The sequence below is a fragment of the Choloepus didactylus genome, chromosome 6, assembly GCF_015220235.1.
Source record: "Choloepus didactylus isolate mChoDid1 chromosome 6, mChoDid1.pri, whole genome shotgun sequence".
Lineage (NCBI taxonomy): Eukaryota > Metazoa > Chordata > Mammalia > Pilosa > Megalonychidae > Choloepus > Choloepus didactylus.
In genome coordinates this window covers 118859125-118878897 of record NC_051312.1, presented here as the reverse complement: position 1 = coordinate 118878897, position 19773 = coordinate 118859125, and positions in this window count along the sequence as shown.

The following is a 19773-nucleotide window of genomic DNA, read 5'->3' as shown; positions in this document are numbered from 1 at the left end:
TCTGATTTTAGTTATTTGTGTCTTCCCCCTTTTTTCTTTGTCAGTCTAGATAAAGTCTTGTCAATTTTATTGATCTTTAAAAAGAAACAAATTTTGGTTTAATTGATTCTGTTTGTAAATTATCTATTCCATTTATGTCTGCTTTAATCTTTGTTATACCCTTCCTTCATCTTGCTTTGGGCTTAGTTTGATCTTCTTTTTGGAATCCTCCAGTTTTGGGGTTAGGTCTATGATCTGAGACCTTTCTTCTTATTTCATGTATGCTCTTAGAGTTAGAAATTTCCCTCTCCACACTACTTTTGCTGCATCTCATAATTTTTGGTATGTTGTGTTTTCATTTTCATTTGCCTAATTTCCCTTGTGATTTTTTTATCCATTGGTATGAATTAATTAATTTCCACATATTTGCCAATTTTCCGTTCCTTCTTGTGTAATTTATTTCTAGCTTTATTTCATTGTGGTTGGAGAAGATACATTATATGCTTTCAATATTTTTTAATTTATTGAGATTTGTTTTGGGACCTAGCATATGGTCTATCCTGGATAATGATCCAGTGCACTAGGGAAGAATGTGTGTTCTGCTGCTGTTAGATAAAGTGCTCTATGTATGTCTATTGGTTTTAGTTGGTTTCTAGTATCGTTCAAGTCATCTATTTCCTTATTCATCTTCTGTCTAGATGTTCTATCCATTATTGAAAGTAGTATGGTGAAGTCTCCTATTCCTACTACTAGTAGTATGGTGAAGTCTCCTACTAGTTGTGGAACCATCTATTTCTCCCTTCAAATCTGTCAATATTTGCTTCAAATATTTTGGAGCTCTGCCATTAGGTACATATATATTTATAATTGCTATGTCTTGTTGAATTAATCCCTTTATCAGTATTTAGTGCAATTCTTTGTCCCTTGTACCAGCTTTAGACTTCAAGTCTAATTTATCTCATATTTGTATAGCTACCCCAGCTTTTTTTTGGTTTCTATTTCCATTCACTTTCAACTTACTTCTATTTTTGAATTTAGGGTAAGTCTATTGGAAGTATCATATAGTTGGGTCATTCTTTTTTATTTATTCTGCCAATCTTTGCTTTTTGACTTGAGGGAATCTATTTATATTTAAAGTAACTATTGATAATGCAGAACTTTCTTCCATTTTGCCATTTGGTGCTTCTATGTCTTATACCTTTTTTTGTCCCACAATTCTTCCATTAATGTGTACTTTTCATATTTATTTGATTTTTCATATTTTACCATTTTGAGTCCCTTCTCATTTCCTTCTGTATATTTTTTCATACATTTTCTTTCTGGTCTGCTTAAATTTAACACTGTAAATCTACAACAATTATGTTTGATATGATCCCCATTTAATTTCAGTAGCATACACATACACTGTTTCTATATCCCTCCATCCTTCCACTTTATTTATACTAGTTACCAATTATATCTTTGTACATTGTATGTCCAAAACCATGGATTTGTCATTACTTCATGCATTTGCATTTTAGAACCTGTAGAGGTAAATGTTGGAGTTACATACTAAAAAACACAATACAATATTACTGGCATTTTTAATTACCTTTACCAGGGGTCTTTATTTTTTATGCTGCTTTTATCAACAATCCAGTGTCATTTTCTTTCAATTTGAAGAACTCTTTTTTGCATTATTTGTAGTCTGGTCTAGTAGCAATGAACTCTCTTAGCTTTTGATTATGTGGGAAGGTCTTTAACCCTCATTTTTGAAACAGTCTCATTGGATATAAAATTATTAATAGGCAATTGGTTTCTTTCAACACTTAAATTATTTTGTCCCACTGCCTTCTTGCCTCCATGGTTTATGAGGAGAAATTGGCACTTAATTTTATTTGTGCTTCCTTGTACATAACTTGTTGCTTTTCTCTTGCTGCTTTCAGAACCCTCCCCTTGTCCTTGACATTTGGCAGCTTAACTATTATGTATCTGGGAAAGGTTCTCTGTGAGTTTATCATGTTTGGGTTTTGATTTGCTTTTTGAATGTACATATTCATGTCTTTCATTAAATGTGGGATGTTTTCTACCATTATTTCTTTGAATATACCTTCTACCTCTTTCTCTCTTTCTTTTCCTTCTGAGACTCCCATAATATGTATATTGAGGTACTTGATGCTGTCCCACAGATCTCTTAGGCTTTGTTCACTTTTTAAATTCTCTTTTCTTTCTACTTCTCAGCCTGAATCATTTAAATTGTCTTGTCTTTGAGTTCATTAATTGTTTCTTCTGCCAGCCATGATCTACTGTTAAGCCAATAGGGAAATTTCCATTTCATTTATTATGGTCTTAAATTCCAGTATTGCTGTTTGGTTCCTTTTTAAAATTTGTATCTCTTTATTGAGATTCTCATATTCTTGATTCATCATTTTCCTGATATCCATTTGTTCTTTCTCTGTATTTTTCTTTATCTCCTTTAGCATATTAAGGATTGATTTTAAAAAGTTTTTGGTATGTCCAATGCCTGGTCTTTTCTTTGATTTTTTTATTTTTATTTTTACCTCCTTCCTTTGGATGAACCATCATTTCTTATTTCTTTGTTGTTTGTTTTTATCCATTGCATCTCACTGGTGAGTTATGTTGAATTTGTTTTTACTAGGTGTCCAGTCTTTTTTAGATTAGCTGCTGCCAAGCTAGGTCTTCCCTGTCTTGTATTCATGTAGTTGTGCTTTCTTAAAACCTAAACACATATCACTACATTTATTTATATTTAGTTTATATTGTTGGCTTTAGTCCATCATTTCAACCTATTGAGACTTTTTGATGTACTGTTTTTATTTACCAATGTGTTAGCTACCTCTATAAGTTTTATGATATCTGCAAAATCGATAAACAAGCCTTTTCTCTCATTAGTAAAATTATTGGTAAAAATGTTGAACAAGATAAGGCTTGAGCAGAACCTTGTGTCCTCTCACTAAAGACTTCCCTCTGACCTTAGATTTCTCTTATAATGTAATTGCTCATTGCAGTTACTTGTAATACAACTGCTTCTTCCAAATAGATTGTGAGATCACAGCTTGGTCTTCTTAGTATCCCTAAGACCTAACATAGTGCCTAGCAATAGTAGCTGCTTAATAGGTGTTTATGATCAAAGAATGAATGAATGGGCTGAACAGATCTATTAACTAGTTTGCTTTAGATATGGCTATACAACTAGATATCCACCAGTCTAACTTGGCCAACATTCAACCTAAAGTTTCCTTTTCTTTTTCTTTTTCTTTTTTTTAAAGTTTTTTTCTTTTCTTTTTTTAAGTTTTTTTGTTTGTTTCCATTCTTTATTCATGAGGATATTAACAGAGATTTTGTCAGATATATCTGAAATGAATGGAAGTAAACCATTGATCTACTGGTTTAATAAATCTGTTGTAGAAGGAAAGTAGATTTGCTAATATTATGGGTTTTATTGAAGTCATCCATGCTAGTTTATAGGTAACATCTTTTTTTCTTTCCTAAGAATTCACATACCTTCTGTTTAATTCCTTTCTCTAGACTTTTGCTCCATGATCTTCTTGCCTTATTATCATGTTCACCTCTCTATGTGATGTATATCTATGCAAGTACTCTCTCCTCCATCATCTCCCCCTCACTTCTTTGCTCCTCATTTGTCTCTTCCTTTCTCTGCTCAATCTTTTCAAGTTAAACAGATTTTTAAAGGTCTAATTGAGTACAGTCTTCTCTTTATCTTTAATTTTCCTATTCTTTTCTCTTTCTTTTCCTTCTTTAACTCTTACATTCCCTGGATTAAAGTTGAATACAAATATATCTGTAATTGTGTTGAATAAAATTTTGTGTTCCAGACCTAATTTTTTGAAAAGCTGAAGTAAATATATTATCTTTCTACCTAACCAAACCAAAACAAAAATCTCTTTGACAATACAAGTAAACTTAATTTAAATTCACTTGAAATATGAGTAGGTCAGTGGTCCACAAATGGAGAGTCTCAACTAATAGCTGACTCTTTTCTTTCTAGAGGATTTATTGCAATTTGAGCAATGAAAAAGATATAAGTAGAAAACTTCTGCGTAACCATGACTTATGATATTTACAAAGATGGTTCTATTTCCCTCAGGATGTTTAGGGGAAAATCCTATGAAAATATTGTGAAGTTCTGCTTATTTACCATCAGCATTTAGCACTCAAGCTCAAAATTTAGGAGTTGTCATAAGGGAGGATAGGTTTGGCTTAGGCTGGTTTCTGTGGAATAGAGTTAAATGAAGCCACTGATCAGCATTTATGTTTATCGTAAGTAAATTTTATGTTCTTCTTTGCTGAAACCACATACGCAATCCTCTGCTATTTTCTGTATTTATTTATTTTTTTGACTTGTAATACTTTCTGGAGTGGAAAATATGCCATTTTCTTAAAGGCTTAATGTGTTCTTAATCTGAAAGTAATTAGTAGCTGCATTTTGTTTTATGTATTCATAAATTTTACCATAAGTACACCTGTTAATCTTTTTATTAAAACTTTTTATTTTGAAATAAATTCAAACAATACGGGACAGTTGCAAAAATAATAGAAAACCTTTTTGGAGTAATGAAAATGTTCAAAAATTGATTGTGGTGATGAATATACAACTATGTGATGGTACTGTGGGCAATCGATTGTACACTTTGGATGATTGTATGGTATGTGAATATATCTCAATAAAATTGAATTAAAAAAAAGTAAAGGAGAATAAGCAGTTTCTGGCCACCTCTATCTGTTCTTGGGTCCTTATTTTTTAAGTCCTCAGTGATGTTTCTCTTATTTTTGGATCTTCTTTTCTTATGTTTTTATATTTTTTCCATCATTGCTATATGTTTGCAGGTATTGAGTACTCCTCAAAGTATTAACTTACAATGCCCTGGTGACTATTGACTATTGTTTCAGTCTCTCTGGACCACAGTCTCTGCTGCTCATGAGGTTTAGGCATATCTCACAGCTAATGATTCAGGAGATCCCCACTTCTTCCATATCAGTGCTGAGGACCACTGCCAAATGTTGCAGTGTCTGGTTGTGAAGCCTGGATTTGCTGCAGTCGTCTTGTTTCCATCCTGAAGATGAAGCCAACCCACTGAGAAGGGCAGAGCTAAGAGAACCACAGAGGAGCCAGGCTAGAGTCTTAATGTGCTGTCCCAGACCTGACCAATGTCTGCTTCTTTATTATGGGAGGAAACTATTATGGAATGCTTCACCAAAATAAGGCAGCAAAGAAAGAAAGTTGAAGATACAGGATCCAGGAAACAGGAATCCAATGCAACACAGTGGAAAAATAAATCCTCAGGAGGGTCATGAATGGTGACTTTGCGGCTCTTCCCATCAAGCTATGGATTTTCTTTCCTTACATCTTCAATATGGGCTGCACATGTGGCTTGCTTGGGACAAGAGAATGTGATAAAAGTGACAATGTGTCAGTTCCAAACCAGACTTCAAGCAGTCTTGTGCAATTCTGCTCTTGCTCTTCAAACCCTGCCATCTCTATGTGAACAAGCCAAGGCTTGCTTGCTGGAGAATGAGAAACCATGTGGAAGAAACCCTGATGTGCCATCCGAAAGCATCCTAGACCAGCCCATAGCCTGTAAACCTTTAAGCAAATACAAGATTCCAGCCAAGATCAGTAGAGCTGCCTAATTGACCTGCAGCTGACTGCAGACTGAGTGAGCCCAGTCAAACCAGAAGAACCACCCAGCTAACTCACACACTCATGAGCAGTAACAAATGCTTATTGATTTAAACTAAAAATAATAACAATAATAATACAAAACTACATTTGCATTTCTAAATATTTACATAAAAAATAAGAAAGAGCCCAAATCAGTGACCTAATATCACACTTGGAGAAACTAAAAAAAAGAGCAAACTAAACCCAAAGTTAGAGGAAGGAAGGAAATAACAAAGATTAGAGCAGAGATAAATGAATAGAGAATAGAAAAACAATAGATTCAGCAAAACCAAAGATGGTTCTTTGGAAAGGTCAATAAAATTGACAAACCCTTAGCTAGACTGACAAAGAAAAAAGAGAGAGGACACAACTAAAATCACAAATGAAAGAGGAACACCACTATTGACCTCACAGAAATAAAAAGAATTATAAGGGTATACTTAAACAACTGTATATCAAAAAAATTAGATAACCTGGGTGAAATGAACAAATTCCTAGAAACACGAACTACATAGACTGAATCAAGATAAAACAGAAGACCTCATCAGCCCAATAACAAGTAAAGAGATTGAATCAGTATTCATAAAGCTCCCAAAAAAGAAAATTCCAGAACCAGGTAGTTTCACTGGTGAATTTTACCAAACATGCAAAGAATTAGCACCAATCCTCATAAAACTCTTCCAAAAAATTGAAGAGGAGGGAACTCTCCATAACTCATTCTATGAGGCCAACATCATGCTAATACTAAAACCAGATAAAGAAAACACAAGTAAAGAAAAGCTTCACTCTAAGATAGGAAACAAGACAAAGATACCCACTGTCACCACTGTTATTTAACAGTGTACTGGAGGTTCTTGCCAGAGCAATTAGGCAATAAAAAGAAATAAAAGGCAACCAAATTGGAAAGGAAGAAGGAAAACTTTATTATTTGCAGATGACATGATCCTATATATAGAAAATTCAGAAAATTCCACAAGGCATTGATTTCCTTTTCAGATTTTTCATTACTACTGTATAGAAATACCACTGATTTTTGTGTGTTGATCTTGTAACCTGCAACTTTGCCAAATTCATTTATTAGCTCTAGTTGTTTCCTATAGATTCTTTGAGGTTTTCTATATATAATTTCTTTCCAGAGAAATTTTAATATGTATGTTTAGTAAGTTACATTTTGATCCACATTTAATCCTTGTGAGGTGGATGTATATGATGTGATATAATATCAGGGTCACCAATTAATAGAAAATATTCATGAATCATGTGTCCAGAAAGTAATGTCTTTCTGTAAGTTCTCCCTCAATTAGGAACTAAATTAGTATGTGATATAGGGACAGCATGTACTACTAAGCACACTTTGGATCTCAACTAATACTTACCTGACCACACCTGACCATACCTCAAAATTTAAGCACTGTACTTCCTCTAGGCTACCTCTGAAGCTTTGTTAATTTTATTTATTTATTGGTATTTTCCCATTATACTGTGTGCTCCTTCAGGGCAGTCTGTGAAAAGTATTTGTAACAAAATCTGAGATATTAAGTGTCTGGTCTCAATAATTCTTCTAACAGACTGTGTAACCTTAAAAATTAATCTTTTGATATCAGTGTAATAATCTATAAGGGGGAAAAACTGTCCCTTTTGCAGCTTTGTAATTATCTTATGAAATATAGATAAAAATAATTTGAAATATAAATAATTCACAAAAAAAGAGGCAAAAGAAAAACTAGGCAAAAATAATGGTAATATAAAGAACTGACCAAGGGTTATATAATATATAAAATACAAATTGCAATAAACACATAAATGCAAAAATATCATAAATACAGAAAAATGTTAAAGTATCATTTGCAGTAGCACCAATAAACATAACATTCCTAGGTATAAATCTAACAAAATGTGTGCAGAATTTTCATGCTGAAAATTGCAAACTATAGAAGAGAGAAATTTTTTAAAAGGACAAATCAATGGGAAGATATACCATGCTCATGGATAGGAAGATAATTTTATGAAGATGAATTATCTCACCAGTTTGAGTTATTGATTCAATTCCATTCCAAATAAATCCTCAGCCAGCTATTTTTGTAGAAATCTACAAATTGACTAAAAATTTATGTGGAAGAGCAAATATACCAGGATAGCCAAAATGATTTCAAAAATGAAGAACAAGTTTGAAAGACTCCCATTACTTGATTTCAAGACTTATAAGTTGGGAGTAATCAATACAACATGGTGTTGGCAAAAGGACAGGCCCATAGATAAATAGAAAAATGTAGACTTCAGAAAGAAATACACCCATATATAGTCAACAGATTTTTTACAAAGATGCCAAGGAAAATTAAAGCAGAGAAGAAGGACTTTTTAGCAAATGGTGCTGGAACATGTGGATATCAATACACACCAAAAGTGAACCTTGACCTATTCCTTACAAAATATGCAAAAATTAACTCAAGGGAGAACCTAAGATGGTGGCTGGGTGAGACAAGGCAAAAGACACCTCCATGAAAAATACTAGATAATAGCCAGAAAGTGACCCAGAACACCAGTTCCAGCAATGCACCAGCTGTACAAGCTCTGCTAAATCCACAGGGACAGTGCACTTGGTGAAACTGGGAGTCTGTGTTCTGAAATGAGTGAGTAAGCTTGCTGAATATCCGGCAGCCATGCTGTGGTGTGGGGAAACTATGGGTTGACTAGGACTAACTCAAACTAGTCCTCCAAACTAGTCCGTTTGGAGGCAGACTAGCTCTTTTTAAAAAAAAAAACCCAAAAGCAGCTGCAGATATGGCAGCAAGAACTGCACAGTGAAGGGTGGCAGGAACACCTCAATTTCTGGTGTGGGAAGATAGCCTTTCGTGGACCCACTGATATCGTCCTGGAGCGAGGAGGGCAGAGGAGAGCCAAAAGGGGAAAAATTCCACACCCCTTGCAGCCATCTTCCCAGCAGGCTGGGAACAATCCTGCCTGGTGCTGGAGCCACAGCCCAGAGCTGCACCAAGGGACCCAGTGTGACGGGAAGTGTGTCCTGCAACACCACGCACATGCCACAATATCAGGCGTAGGCAATAGCCCTTCTTACACCCACAGCTAATTGTCCTGGAGCTGGGAAGTCAGAGCTGTGTGAAAAGGGGGAAATTAAAGCACCCTATTCAGCCATCTTTATAGCAGGCTGGGAGTGCCCCTGCACGGCCCGGCAGCCCAGGGCTTCCCTTCAGGGATGGTGCACACTTGGGACACAGCACAGTCTTCCCTCAGCATAGGCCCTGGGAGGGTACGACTGGGAAGAGGGACCCACTCGGAAATCCCAGGGACCCTATGCCAATACCAAGACTTGGGGATCAGCAGCAGAGACAATCTGTGGCGAGACTGAAATGAAGGTTTAGACTCTTGCAACAGCCTTAAATCTCCAGGAACACCTGGGAGGTTTGATTATTAAAGCTGCCCTGCCTCCCTAACCACTCAGACACACGCCCCACAATCAGGGCAGACAGCACCAACAACACACCCAAACTTGGTGCACCAATTGGATTCCACAAGAACCCACACACACCACAAAGACAAAGTTGGGGAGAACCGACTTGAGGGGAACAGGTGACTCACGGATGCCATCTGCTGGTTAGTTAGAGAAAGTGTACGCCACCAAGCTGTAGATCTGACAAATTAGAGATTGGTGTTTCAATAATCCTTCATATCCTAAAAGAACCCTATCAAGTAAAGCAAATGCCAAGAGGCCAAAAACAACAAAAAATTTTAAAGCATATGAAAAAACCAGACGATATGGATAACCCAAACCCAAACACCCAAATCGAAAGACCAGAGGAGACACAGTACTTGGAGCAATTAATCAAAGAACTAAAGACAAACGATGAGACCATGGCACAGGATATAAAGGACATGAAGAAGATCATGGCACAGGATATAAAGGACATGAAGAAGACCCTAGAAGAGCATAAAGAAGAAATTGCAACAGTAAATAAAAAAATAAATGATCTTATGGAAATAAAAGAAACTGTTGACCAAATTAAAAAGATTCTGGATATTCATAGTACAAGACTAGAGGAAGCTGAACAATGACTCAACATCCTTGAGAACCACAGAATGGAAAATGAAAGAACAAAAGAAAGAATGGGGAAAAAAATCAAAAAAATTGAAATGGATCTCAGAGATACGATAGATAAAATGAAACATCCAAATATAAGGCTCATTGGTGTCTCAGAAGGGGAAGAGAAGAGTAAAGGTCTAGAAAGAGTATTCAAAGAAATTGTTGGGGAAAACTTCCCAAACCTCATACACAATATAAATACACAAAGCATAAATGCCCAGCGAACTCCAAATAGAATAAATCCAAATAAACCCACTCCAAGACATATTCTGATCAGACTCTCAAATACTGAAGAGAAGGAGCAAGTTCTGAAAGCAGCAAGAGAAAAGCAATTCACCACATACAAAGGGAACAACATAAGACTAAGTAGTGACTACTCAGCAGCCACCATGGAGGTGAGAAGGCAGTGGCATGACATATTTAAAATTCTGAGAGAGAAAAATTTCCAATCAAGAATACTTCATCCAGCAAAACTCTCCTTCACATTTGAGGGGCAGCTTAAATTTTTCACAGACAAACAAATGCTAAGAGATTTTGCTAATAAAAGACCTGTCCTACTTCAGATACTAAAGGGATCCCTACCGACAGAGAAACAAAGAAAGGAGAGAGAAATAGAGAAATTTAACAGACATACATAGAACATTACATCCCAAATCACCAGGTTACACATTCTTCTCTAGTGATCATGGAACTTTCTCCAGAATAGACCTTAGGCTGGGACATAAAACAAGCCTCAATAAACTTAAAAAAATGAAATTATTCAAAGCACATTCTGACCACAATGGAATACAAATAGAAGTCAATAACCACCAGAGACTTAGAAAATTCACCAATACCTGGAGGTTAAAAATGAGGGGGAGATGAAAACATTCCTGGATAATCAAAAGCTGAGGGACTTCATCACCAGTAGATCAGTCCTATAAGAAATGCTAAAGGGACACTAAACAATTGACTGAAACCACATGAAGAAATAAAGATTTCCAGTAAAGATCACATGGTAAATATAAATACCAAAACTACTATATTTTTGATTTGTAACTCTACTATCTACTTCCTACAGGATCTAAAATACATAAAGTGTAATGATAAATCAGTGGGTTTGGACTCAATGTAAAATAGGTAATTTTTGACAAGAACTACATAAAGGTGGGGGAATGGAGGAGTATAGGAACATAGTTTATGTGTCCTATTTAAGTTAAGTTGCTATCAAAGAAAACAAGATTGTTAGAGACTTAAGATGTTAAATTTAAGCCCTACAGTAAACACAAAGATAGTATCAGAAAATATGATCATAGAGATAAAAAGTAGAGTATGGGTTATGAGAAGTGGGGGAAGGGGCAATGGGGAGTTAATAAGAAATGAGTGTAGGGTTTCTATTTGGGGTGAAGGGAAATTTCTAGTAATGGATGGTGGGAAGGTGATGGCATTGCAACATTGTGAATGTGATTAGTCCCACTAAATGGAATTCTTGGAAGGGGCTGGAATGGGAAGATTTATGCTGTAGATATGCTTCCACAACTGAAGAAAAAGACAGTCTAAATAGATAATGACAATTAAGTGCCATAGATGATCATGGATGAGATCTAAGAATAGAGGAGGAAAGGCTCAAAAGGACACAATTGGGACATAAGGGAAAAAATGAAATATAGAATGTAAGCTTTATTTCAATGTTAAATATCTTGAACTTCTTAACTACACTTAATGTGATTACATAAATGAATATTCTTGTCCATAGGAAATGTATATGTGAATTATATTATTTGTTCAAGGATGTGTGCAACTTGCTCTCATATCTTCAGAAGACAGCAATAGATGATGGATGATAGGGAGGGAAGGAGGGAGGGAGGGAAAGAAAGAAATGGTAAAGTGACAGAATATTAAAGTTGGTAGATCTGGGTATCAGTGGAGGGAGGGTTGGGGTATGCTGGAATTCTGTATATGGGGTTTGTATTATTTTTGTAACTATTCCTGTAAGTTTGAATTTATTTCAAAATAAAAATTTAAAAAATTTAACTCAAAATGGATTATAGTCCTAAATGTGAAATGTACAACCATAGATCCTATTAAAAAAAAAAAAAAAAGGAGAAAAGCTTTGCAACCTTGGGAAAGACAAATATTTCTTTGAAAGACCACAAAAATTCATGAATCATAATGGAAATAATTGATAAATTTTACCTAGTAAAAATTGAAAATGCCCTTTGAAAAGATACTGTTAGGAGAACAAAAAGACAAGTTGGAGGCTTGGAGAAAATATTTTCAGAACTCATATCCGATAGAAGGCCAAGATCCAGAGTATGTAAAGACACTCACAACTAAATAATAAGAAAAAGAATAACCCAATTTTTAAAATGGGCTAAAGATCTAAACAGACTCTTTACCCAAGAGATATAAAGATGGCAAATAAACACATGATAAAATGCTCAACATCTTTAGTCTTTAGAGAAATGTGAATTAAAACTACAGTGTGATACTGCACATCTTTTAGTATGGCTAAAATGAAATAAACAAAAAACTTGGTAACATCAAGTGCTGATAAAGATGTGGAGCCACTAGAACTTTTATAATTGTTTTTGAGAATGAAAAATGGTACAGGCACTTTGGAAAACAGTTTTACAGTTTCTTAGAAAATTAAACATATACTTAACATGCTCTTAGGCATTTACCCATGAGAAATGAAAACGTATGTCCATACAAAACTTGTATATGAATGTTTACTGAGAATTTATTTTTTAATTCATAACTGTCCCAAACTGGCAATAATCCAAATATCTTTCAATGGTGAATAGGTAAAGAAACTATATATATCAGGAATTTCATAATGGAGTTCTACTCTGTAATAAAAAGGAAAGACCTACTGATATATACATATACCTCAAATGCATTATGCGAAGTGAAAGATACCAGTCCCAAAAGGCTATATACTTATGATTTCATTTATATACAAATAAAAACTATAAGAACAGAATACAAATCAGGAGTTAACAGACTGTAACCCTGGTAGAGTTGGTAGAGGAGTGAGAAAGAGGGATCTTTTTGAGTGATGAAATTATTCCATATTTTGATTATGTTAGTGGTTACATGACTGTGTGCTTTTGTTAAAATTTATGTGGTAGAGCAAATTTACTGTTTCTAGATTATATCTCAATTAGCCTGTGATAGTCTGAAGGTGTGTGTACCTCAGTAAAGATCATGTTCTCAAAACTAATCCATTCCTGTGGGTATAGACCTATTGTGAGTGGGACCTTTGGATTAGGTTAATTCAGTTGAGGCATGCCGCAGGTGGATCTTAATCTTCTTATAGGAGTCCTGTATAAGAGATGAAATTCAGAGCAGCATACAGAGAATCTGAGAGAGAAAAGCCAGGGAAGTTGAGACAAAAGCTAGAGAATCTGAGCAAGGACACGCAGAAAACAGGAAGAAACCACAGAAACAGAGAGGAAGCCACTGAAGCCAGAAACTGGAAGCGAGGAGACCCGGGAGAAAAGGGAGAGACCAGGAGATGTTGCCATGTGCCTGGCCATGGGACAGAGTAGCTGAGGTTCACTGGTAACTGGTCTTCAGGGAAAAAGCATCACCTATTGAGGCCCTGATTTGGACATTTTCATGGCCTAAGAACTGTAAGCTTGTAACTTAATAAATACCCATTTTAAAAGCCAACCCATTTCTGGTATATTACATTCCAGCAACTTAGGCAAACTAAAACATAGTCTGACTTTTAAAAAATAATAAAATAATTTTTAAGAGCTAAATGACAAATTGGGCAAAAATATTTGTAATATGTGGTACAGATAAAGGTTATTTAATATGTAAAACTTTCACAAATTTATAAGACAAAGAGGAACACAACAATTTATAAATATCCAAAATATTAATTTAGCCCTCATTACTAATAAAAGACTTGTGCATTAAAATAGCATACATTTTTACTTATCAAACTGTCAAAGATATGGAAAGAATTAAGAACCCGTGGTGGAGAAACTAAGATGACAGCTAGGTGAGACAGGGCAAAAAAACACCTCCATGAAAAACACTAGATAAAAACCAGAAAGTGACCCAGAATACCAGTTACAGCAATGTGCCAGCTGGATGAGGTCTGCTAGTACCACAAGGGCCATATACTTGGTGAAACCAGGAGTCTGCATTCTGAAACGAGTGAGTAAGCTGGCTGGAAGACCTGCAGCCACGCGGTGTTGTGGAGAAGCCAGGGCTTGGCATTTGGAGACCGACTGGCTCTTTAAAAAAAAAAAAAAGGGAAAAACACAGGAGCAGTTGCGGGAGTGGGAACCATGCAGTAAAACACAGCAAGAGGGGGCTGGGTCAGCCTCTCAGTGTCTGGTCTGGAGGACAGTCCACTGCAGATACCCTCAGGGCCGGGGGAATGGAGGGGAGAGCCGGAAGCTGAAAAAAACCCCATGGCTCAGAGCTGGCTCCCCGGAGGGCTGGATAAACTCCTGCCCGGGGCCATGCCCACAGCCCAGAGCCCCACCAATTGTCCCGGAGCTGGGAAGGAGGAACTGTGTGAGGAGGGGGGTGTTGAGACACCCCATTTGGCCATCTTTGCATCAGGCTGAAAGCGCTCCGGCACGGCCCAGCGGCCCAGGGCTTCCCTTGAGGGACGGTGTGCACTGGTGATGTAGCACGGCATTCCCTCGGCTGAGCTCCTGGAGGATCGCGGCTGGGAGGGTGGGACCCGCTCAGAGAACCCAGGGACACTACGCCAAGTCCAGTGGTTTGTGGGACAGCAATAGAGAGGGTCTGGGGCTGAAATGAAATGAAGGCTTAGACTCTTGCAGCAGCCTTGAATCTCCACGAACCTGGGGGATTTGAATATTAAAGCTGCCCTTCCTCCCTGGCCACCTGTACACATGCCCCACATTCAGGGCAGACGGCTCCAGCAACACACCCAAACTGAGTTCTCCAACTGAACCCCACAAGAATCATTTCCCCACACACCATGGGAACAAGGTTGAGAACTGACTTGAGGCGTATAGGTGACTCACAAATGCCATCTGCTGGTTAGTTAGAGAAAGTGTGCATCACCAAACTGTGTTTCTGAAAAATTAGATTGGTATCTTTTTTTTTTTACAACTTGAAAGAACCCTATCAAGCAAAGCAAATGCCAAGAGGCCAAAAACAACAGAAAATCTTAATGCATATGATAAAATCAGACGATATGGAGAATCCAACTCCAAACACACAAATCAAGATATCAGAAGAGACTCAGTACTTGGCAGAATTAATCAAAAAACTACAATTGAGGAATGAAAACATGACAAAGGATTTAAAGGACATCAAGAAGACCATGGCCCAGGATATAGTGACATAAAGAAGACCCTAGAAGAGCATAAAGAAGACATTGCAAGAGTAAATAAAAAAAATAGAAGATCTTATGGAAATAAAAGAAACTGTTGGCCAAATTTAAAAGACTCTGGATATTCACAATATAAGATTAGAGGAAGTTGAACAACGTCTCAGTGTCCTAGAAGTCCACAGAACAGAAAATGAAAGAACAAAAGAAAGAATGGAGAAAAAAATTGAAAAAATCGAAAAGGATTTCAGGGATATGATAGATAAAATAAAACATCCAAACTTAAGACTCATTGGTATCCCAGAAGGGGAAGAGAAGGGTAAAGGTCTAGAAAGAGTATTCAAAGAAATTGTTGGGGAAAACTTCCCAAACCTCATACACAATATAAATACACAAAGCATAAATGCCCAGTGAACTCCAAATACAATCAATCCAAATAAACCCACCCCAAGACATATTCTGATCAGACTCTCAAATACTGAAGAGAAGGAGCAAGTTCTGAACTCAGCAAGAGAAAAGCAATTCACCACATACAAAGGAAACAACATATGACTTAGTGACTACTCAGCAGCCACCATAGAGGCGAGAAGGCAGTGGCATGACATATTTAAAATTCTGAGAAATGAAAATTTCCAATCAAGAATACTTTATCCAGCAAAACTCTCCTTCAAATTTGAGGGAGAGCTTAAATTTTTCACAGACAAACAAATGCTGAGAGACTTTGCCAATAAAAGACCTGCCCTACTTCAGATACTAAAGGGAGCCCTACCAACAGAGAAACAAAGAAAGGAGAAAGAGATATAGAGAATTTTAACAAACATATATAGTACCTTACATCCCAAGTCACCAGGACACTCATTTTTCTCTAGTGATCACGGATCTTCCTCCAGAAGGGACCATAAGCTGGGACATAGAACAAGCCTCAATAAATTAAAAAAAAAAAAAAAAAAATTGAGTATACTCAAAGCACATTCTCCAACCACAATGGAATACAAATAGAAGTCAATAATTTTTGAACTGTAACTCCACTATTTACTTCCTACATGATATAAAATACACAAACTCTAATGATAAATCAGTGGTTTTGAACTCAGTGTAAAATATGTAATTTTAGACAACTATATAAAGGTGGGGGAATGGAGGAGTATAGAAACATAGTTTATGTGTCCTATTGAAATGAAGGTGGTATCAAAGAAAAACAAGATTGTTATGGATTTAAGAGGTTAATTTTAAGCCCCACAGTAAACACAAAGAAATTATCAGAGAATGTAACCATAGAGATGAAAAGTAGAGTTTGGGTTAAGAGAAATGGGGGAAGGGGCAATGGGCAGTTAAGAAATGAGTGTAGGGTTGCTGTTTGAGGTGAAGGGAAATTTCTAGTAATGGATGGTGGGAAAGAGCATTACAACATTCTAAATGTGATTAATCCCACTAATGGGAGGCTAGGGAGGGGGTGGAATGGGAAGATTTAGGCTGTATATATGTTTCCATAACTGGAAAAAAAAATGCAGTCTAAATAGATGACAATTGAATGCCAAGGATGAGCCTGGATGGGATTGGAGGATGGACGACAGGAGGCTCAAAGGGACACAGTTGAGACATAAGGAAAAGGAAATATAGAATGTGAGCTTTGTATCATTGTTGAATCTCTTGTACTTCTTAGCTGCGCTTAATGGGATTGCATAAAAGAATGTCCTTATTCATGGGAAGTGTATATGTGAATTATAGTGTTTGTTCAAGGGTGTGTGCAGCTTGCTCTCATATGTTCAGAAGACAGAGCAATAGATGATGGATGACAGGGAGGGAGGGAGGGTAAGAAATAGAGATGTGACAGCATGTTAAAGTTGATGGATTGGGCTATTGGGGGAGGGGGGTCAGGGTATGATGGAATTCTGTGTATGGGGTTAGTATTGTTTTTACAACTGTTCCTATAATTTTGAATTTATTTAAAAAAAAAAAAAAAAGAACCAGGCAGGAAAGGCCATTCTCACATACTGCTGGTGAGACTGAAAACCAATGCTTCCTTTTTGAAAGGCAATTTAGCTATATACATTAAAGAAGACCTTGAAATTTTACAATTCTTGATAAGAAATTTCACATCGAATTTTTTAGAACGATTAAATTTAAAATATTAAGGGTGTGCACCAAGATACCTACCAGATTTTTCATCAGTTCTAATAATCGGTGCTATCTAAATGCCCACTAATTGGACACTACTTATTTATGTTGTTTATTGATACTAGTGAATACAATTCAGCCATTAAAAATGTTTTAGATGACTATTCACTGACATGGAAAAATTTTCACTCTATATTATTAAATGAATAAAAAGTTTTTGATGACGAAGTATGACTAGGATGGCTTCATTTCTCTGAATAGATTCATATGAAGATCTAGAAGGAGATATATAAATTGTTAGCACTAGTTGTTTCTTAGTGGCTGGATGACTATGGGTTTTTAAGATTTTTTTCTTCTAATTTTTTTGGATATAATTTCTCTTCAGTGAACTGGCAATACTTTTGTTAAAAATATATTTAATTTAAACAATGTGAAGAACCATAAAAATGTATTATTATTATAATAATGTAAAAGGATTATTTTAGTAGGCTTTGAATTGAGGTCAGAAGGCAGAAAACTAATAATAATAATAATGCTACTACTCATTGAATGGTTACTGTATTCCAGGCACTGTGTGAAATTCTTTTCATGCCATTACAGTAACCCTTTCAAGTAAGCATCATTATATTCTAGCTTCAAAGATGTGGAAAATGAGTCTCAGAAAGATGAAATATCTTGTTCATGGTTACCCAACCTGTAAAGGGTAGAGATAGGATTTGAACCCTATCTCTGTTTGTCTAACTTTTGAGACTCATGCTCTTGATTTCATACTGCCTCAGTTCTCAATCAGTTATTGTTACTTTAGAGTCAATTATTTGGTTACAAATTACTTAATTTAGTAGTCTCTAGGCTTCTTCCTTTGCTCCTCTCTGCTGCCTTTTCTGACTTTTTACCATCCCTGGTATGGAAAGTTTGCTCTCTGGTCTGGGTGATTATCCAGTGTGAGATTTGATTGCAGAAGCATGTCATAATTTTGTTTCTATCCAGGTTTTGGGTTATCCATTTCTCTTTGTATCCAGGTTATTCCTGTGTCCTTTTATCATCAGTCACTAAGATCAATTTAGCAGTAAAGGCACAAAAACACTATTTCTTGGATCTTGATGTAATAAAAACTGGTTTTTTGCATAAGACTAAATGTGGTTTGTATTTTTCCTGATTATAAACCTAATTGTTAATTTGGTGAAAATTTCCTACACTTCATATCAAGTCATGAGATTAACTAAATAGGGTGGCACATGAGAGTAGGGGCTTTTCAGGGTGTGCGTTTGACCCTTGTGGGCTTCTGTCTAAGGGAAGTGGTGAGTACAACAAGACAATGAAACTTGGGGTCATCTTGTGGCTATGGAGAGTCTTTAAAAAATGATGCTAAAGCAAATAGCTACCTCTCAGCCCCTCTTTATCACCTGTTTTATTTTTCTCCATAGCACTTATCATTACCAGTAATTATATTTTCACATGTTAATTTGATTAACCTTTGACCCCTCTATTTGTCTGCTTAAAGGCAGGGATTTGTCTTGTTATTGTATCCCAATGCCTAGAAGAGTGCATGGACTAGAGTAGACACTCAGTATTTGTTAAATGAGTGAATTAATAAATAAAAGGACAGATAGCTTATTAGCTGGAAGTCATAAAGAAAAATTAAGAAATTTGTGAGGGGAGAATTGGGTAGGAAGAATTGTACAGAATTTAAAATTAAAGTGTTTTTTTAAAAAAATGACTATTTTGCCTCAAACTTAGACTCCTGCAGTGTTCCCCAATTTAAATGTAGCAAAGGCTCTATTAGCAAAAATGTAGTTGTGGAAGTTAAAATGCACCCATTCATCACTGATTGTACATAATTACTGTATTGTCAAGCTTAGGGGAAAAAATCTTCAAAGTCTTTATGTGCCTTTAGCAATAATATCTCCAAATTCCAGTTACGACAAGTAATTCAATCACATGCCAGTGCCTGTTGGTTGTAATTCCATTCATCCTTCCCTCTTTGGACAAGTCTAATGAAGTGTGATTGGTAACAGGGTTCAAGGGGGAGATTCAGAGGAAGGCCTGGCAAGAGCAACTTGAAAGACACTTGAAATCTTTAAGCCAACACCACCAAATATTTTATTGGTTAAATCAGTGCCCTTATCCTTTTTATTTCCAGATTGTCTGAATTTACCCACAAATTGCAGAGCATCCTTCTCTTTCTCCCTTTCTATTTATCAACTTGACCCAGCTTCTAAAAATTCACCTTACAAAGGGAAAGGATGAACTAACATTTCTTAAGACCTGCGTATGCCAGATACTACAGTAAAAACTTTATATTATCCCATTTGATCCTTATAATAACACTGGAGGGAGATGTTATTAAATCCATTTAAGAAACAAGAAAACTGAGGCTCGGAAAAGTTAACTATCTTGCCTAAAATCACACAGACTGTAAGTGACAGAGGCGAGAGTCAAACCAGTTCTATGGAAATAACGTCACAGTTCTTTGTTGGGTTTGGGATTTCCATGGACTCTGTGTGTTGCACATGACTTCCTTTTTTTTAAAAAAAAAATCTTTTTCTGGGTAAACATTATTTAGCAGAGTTAAATTTATGAGTATTA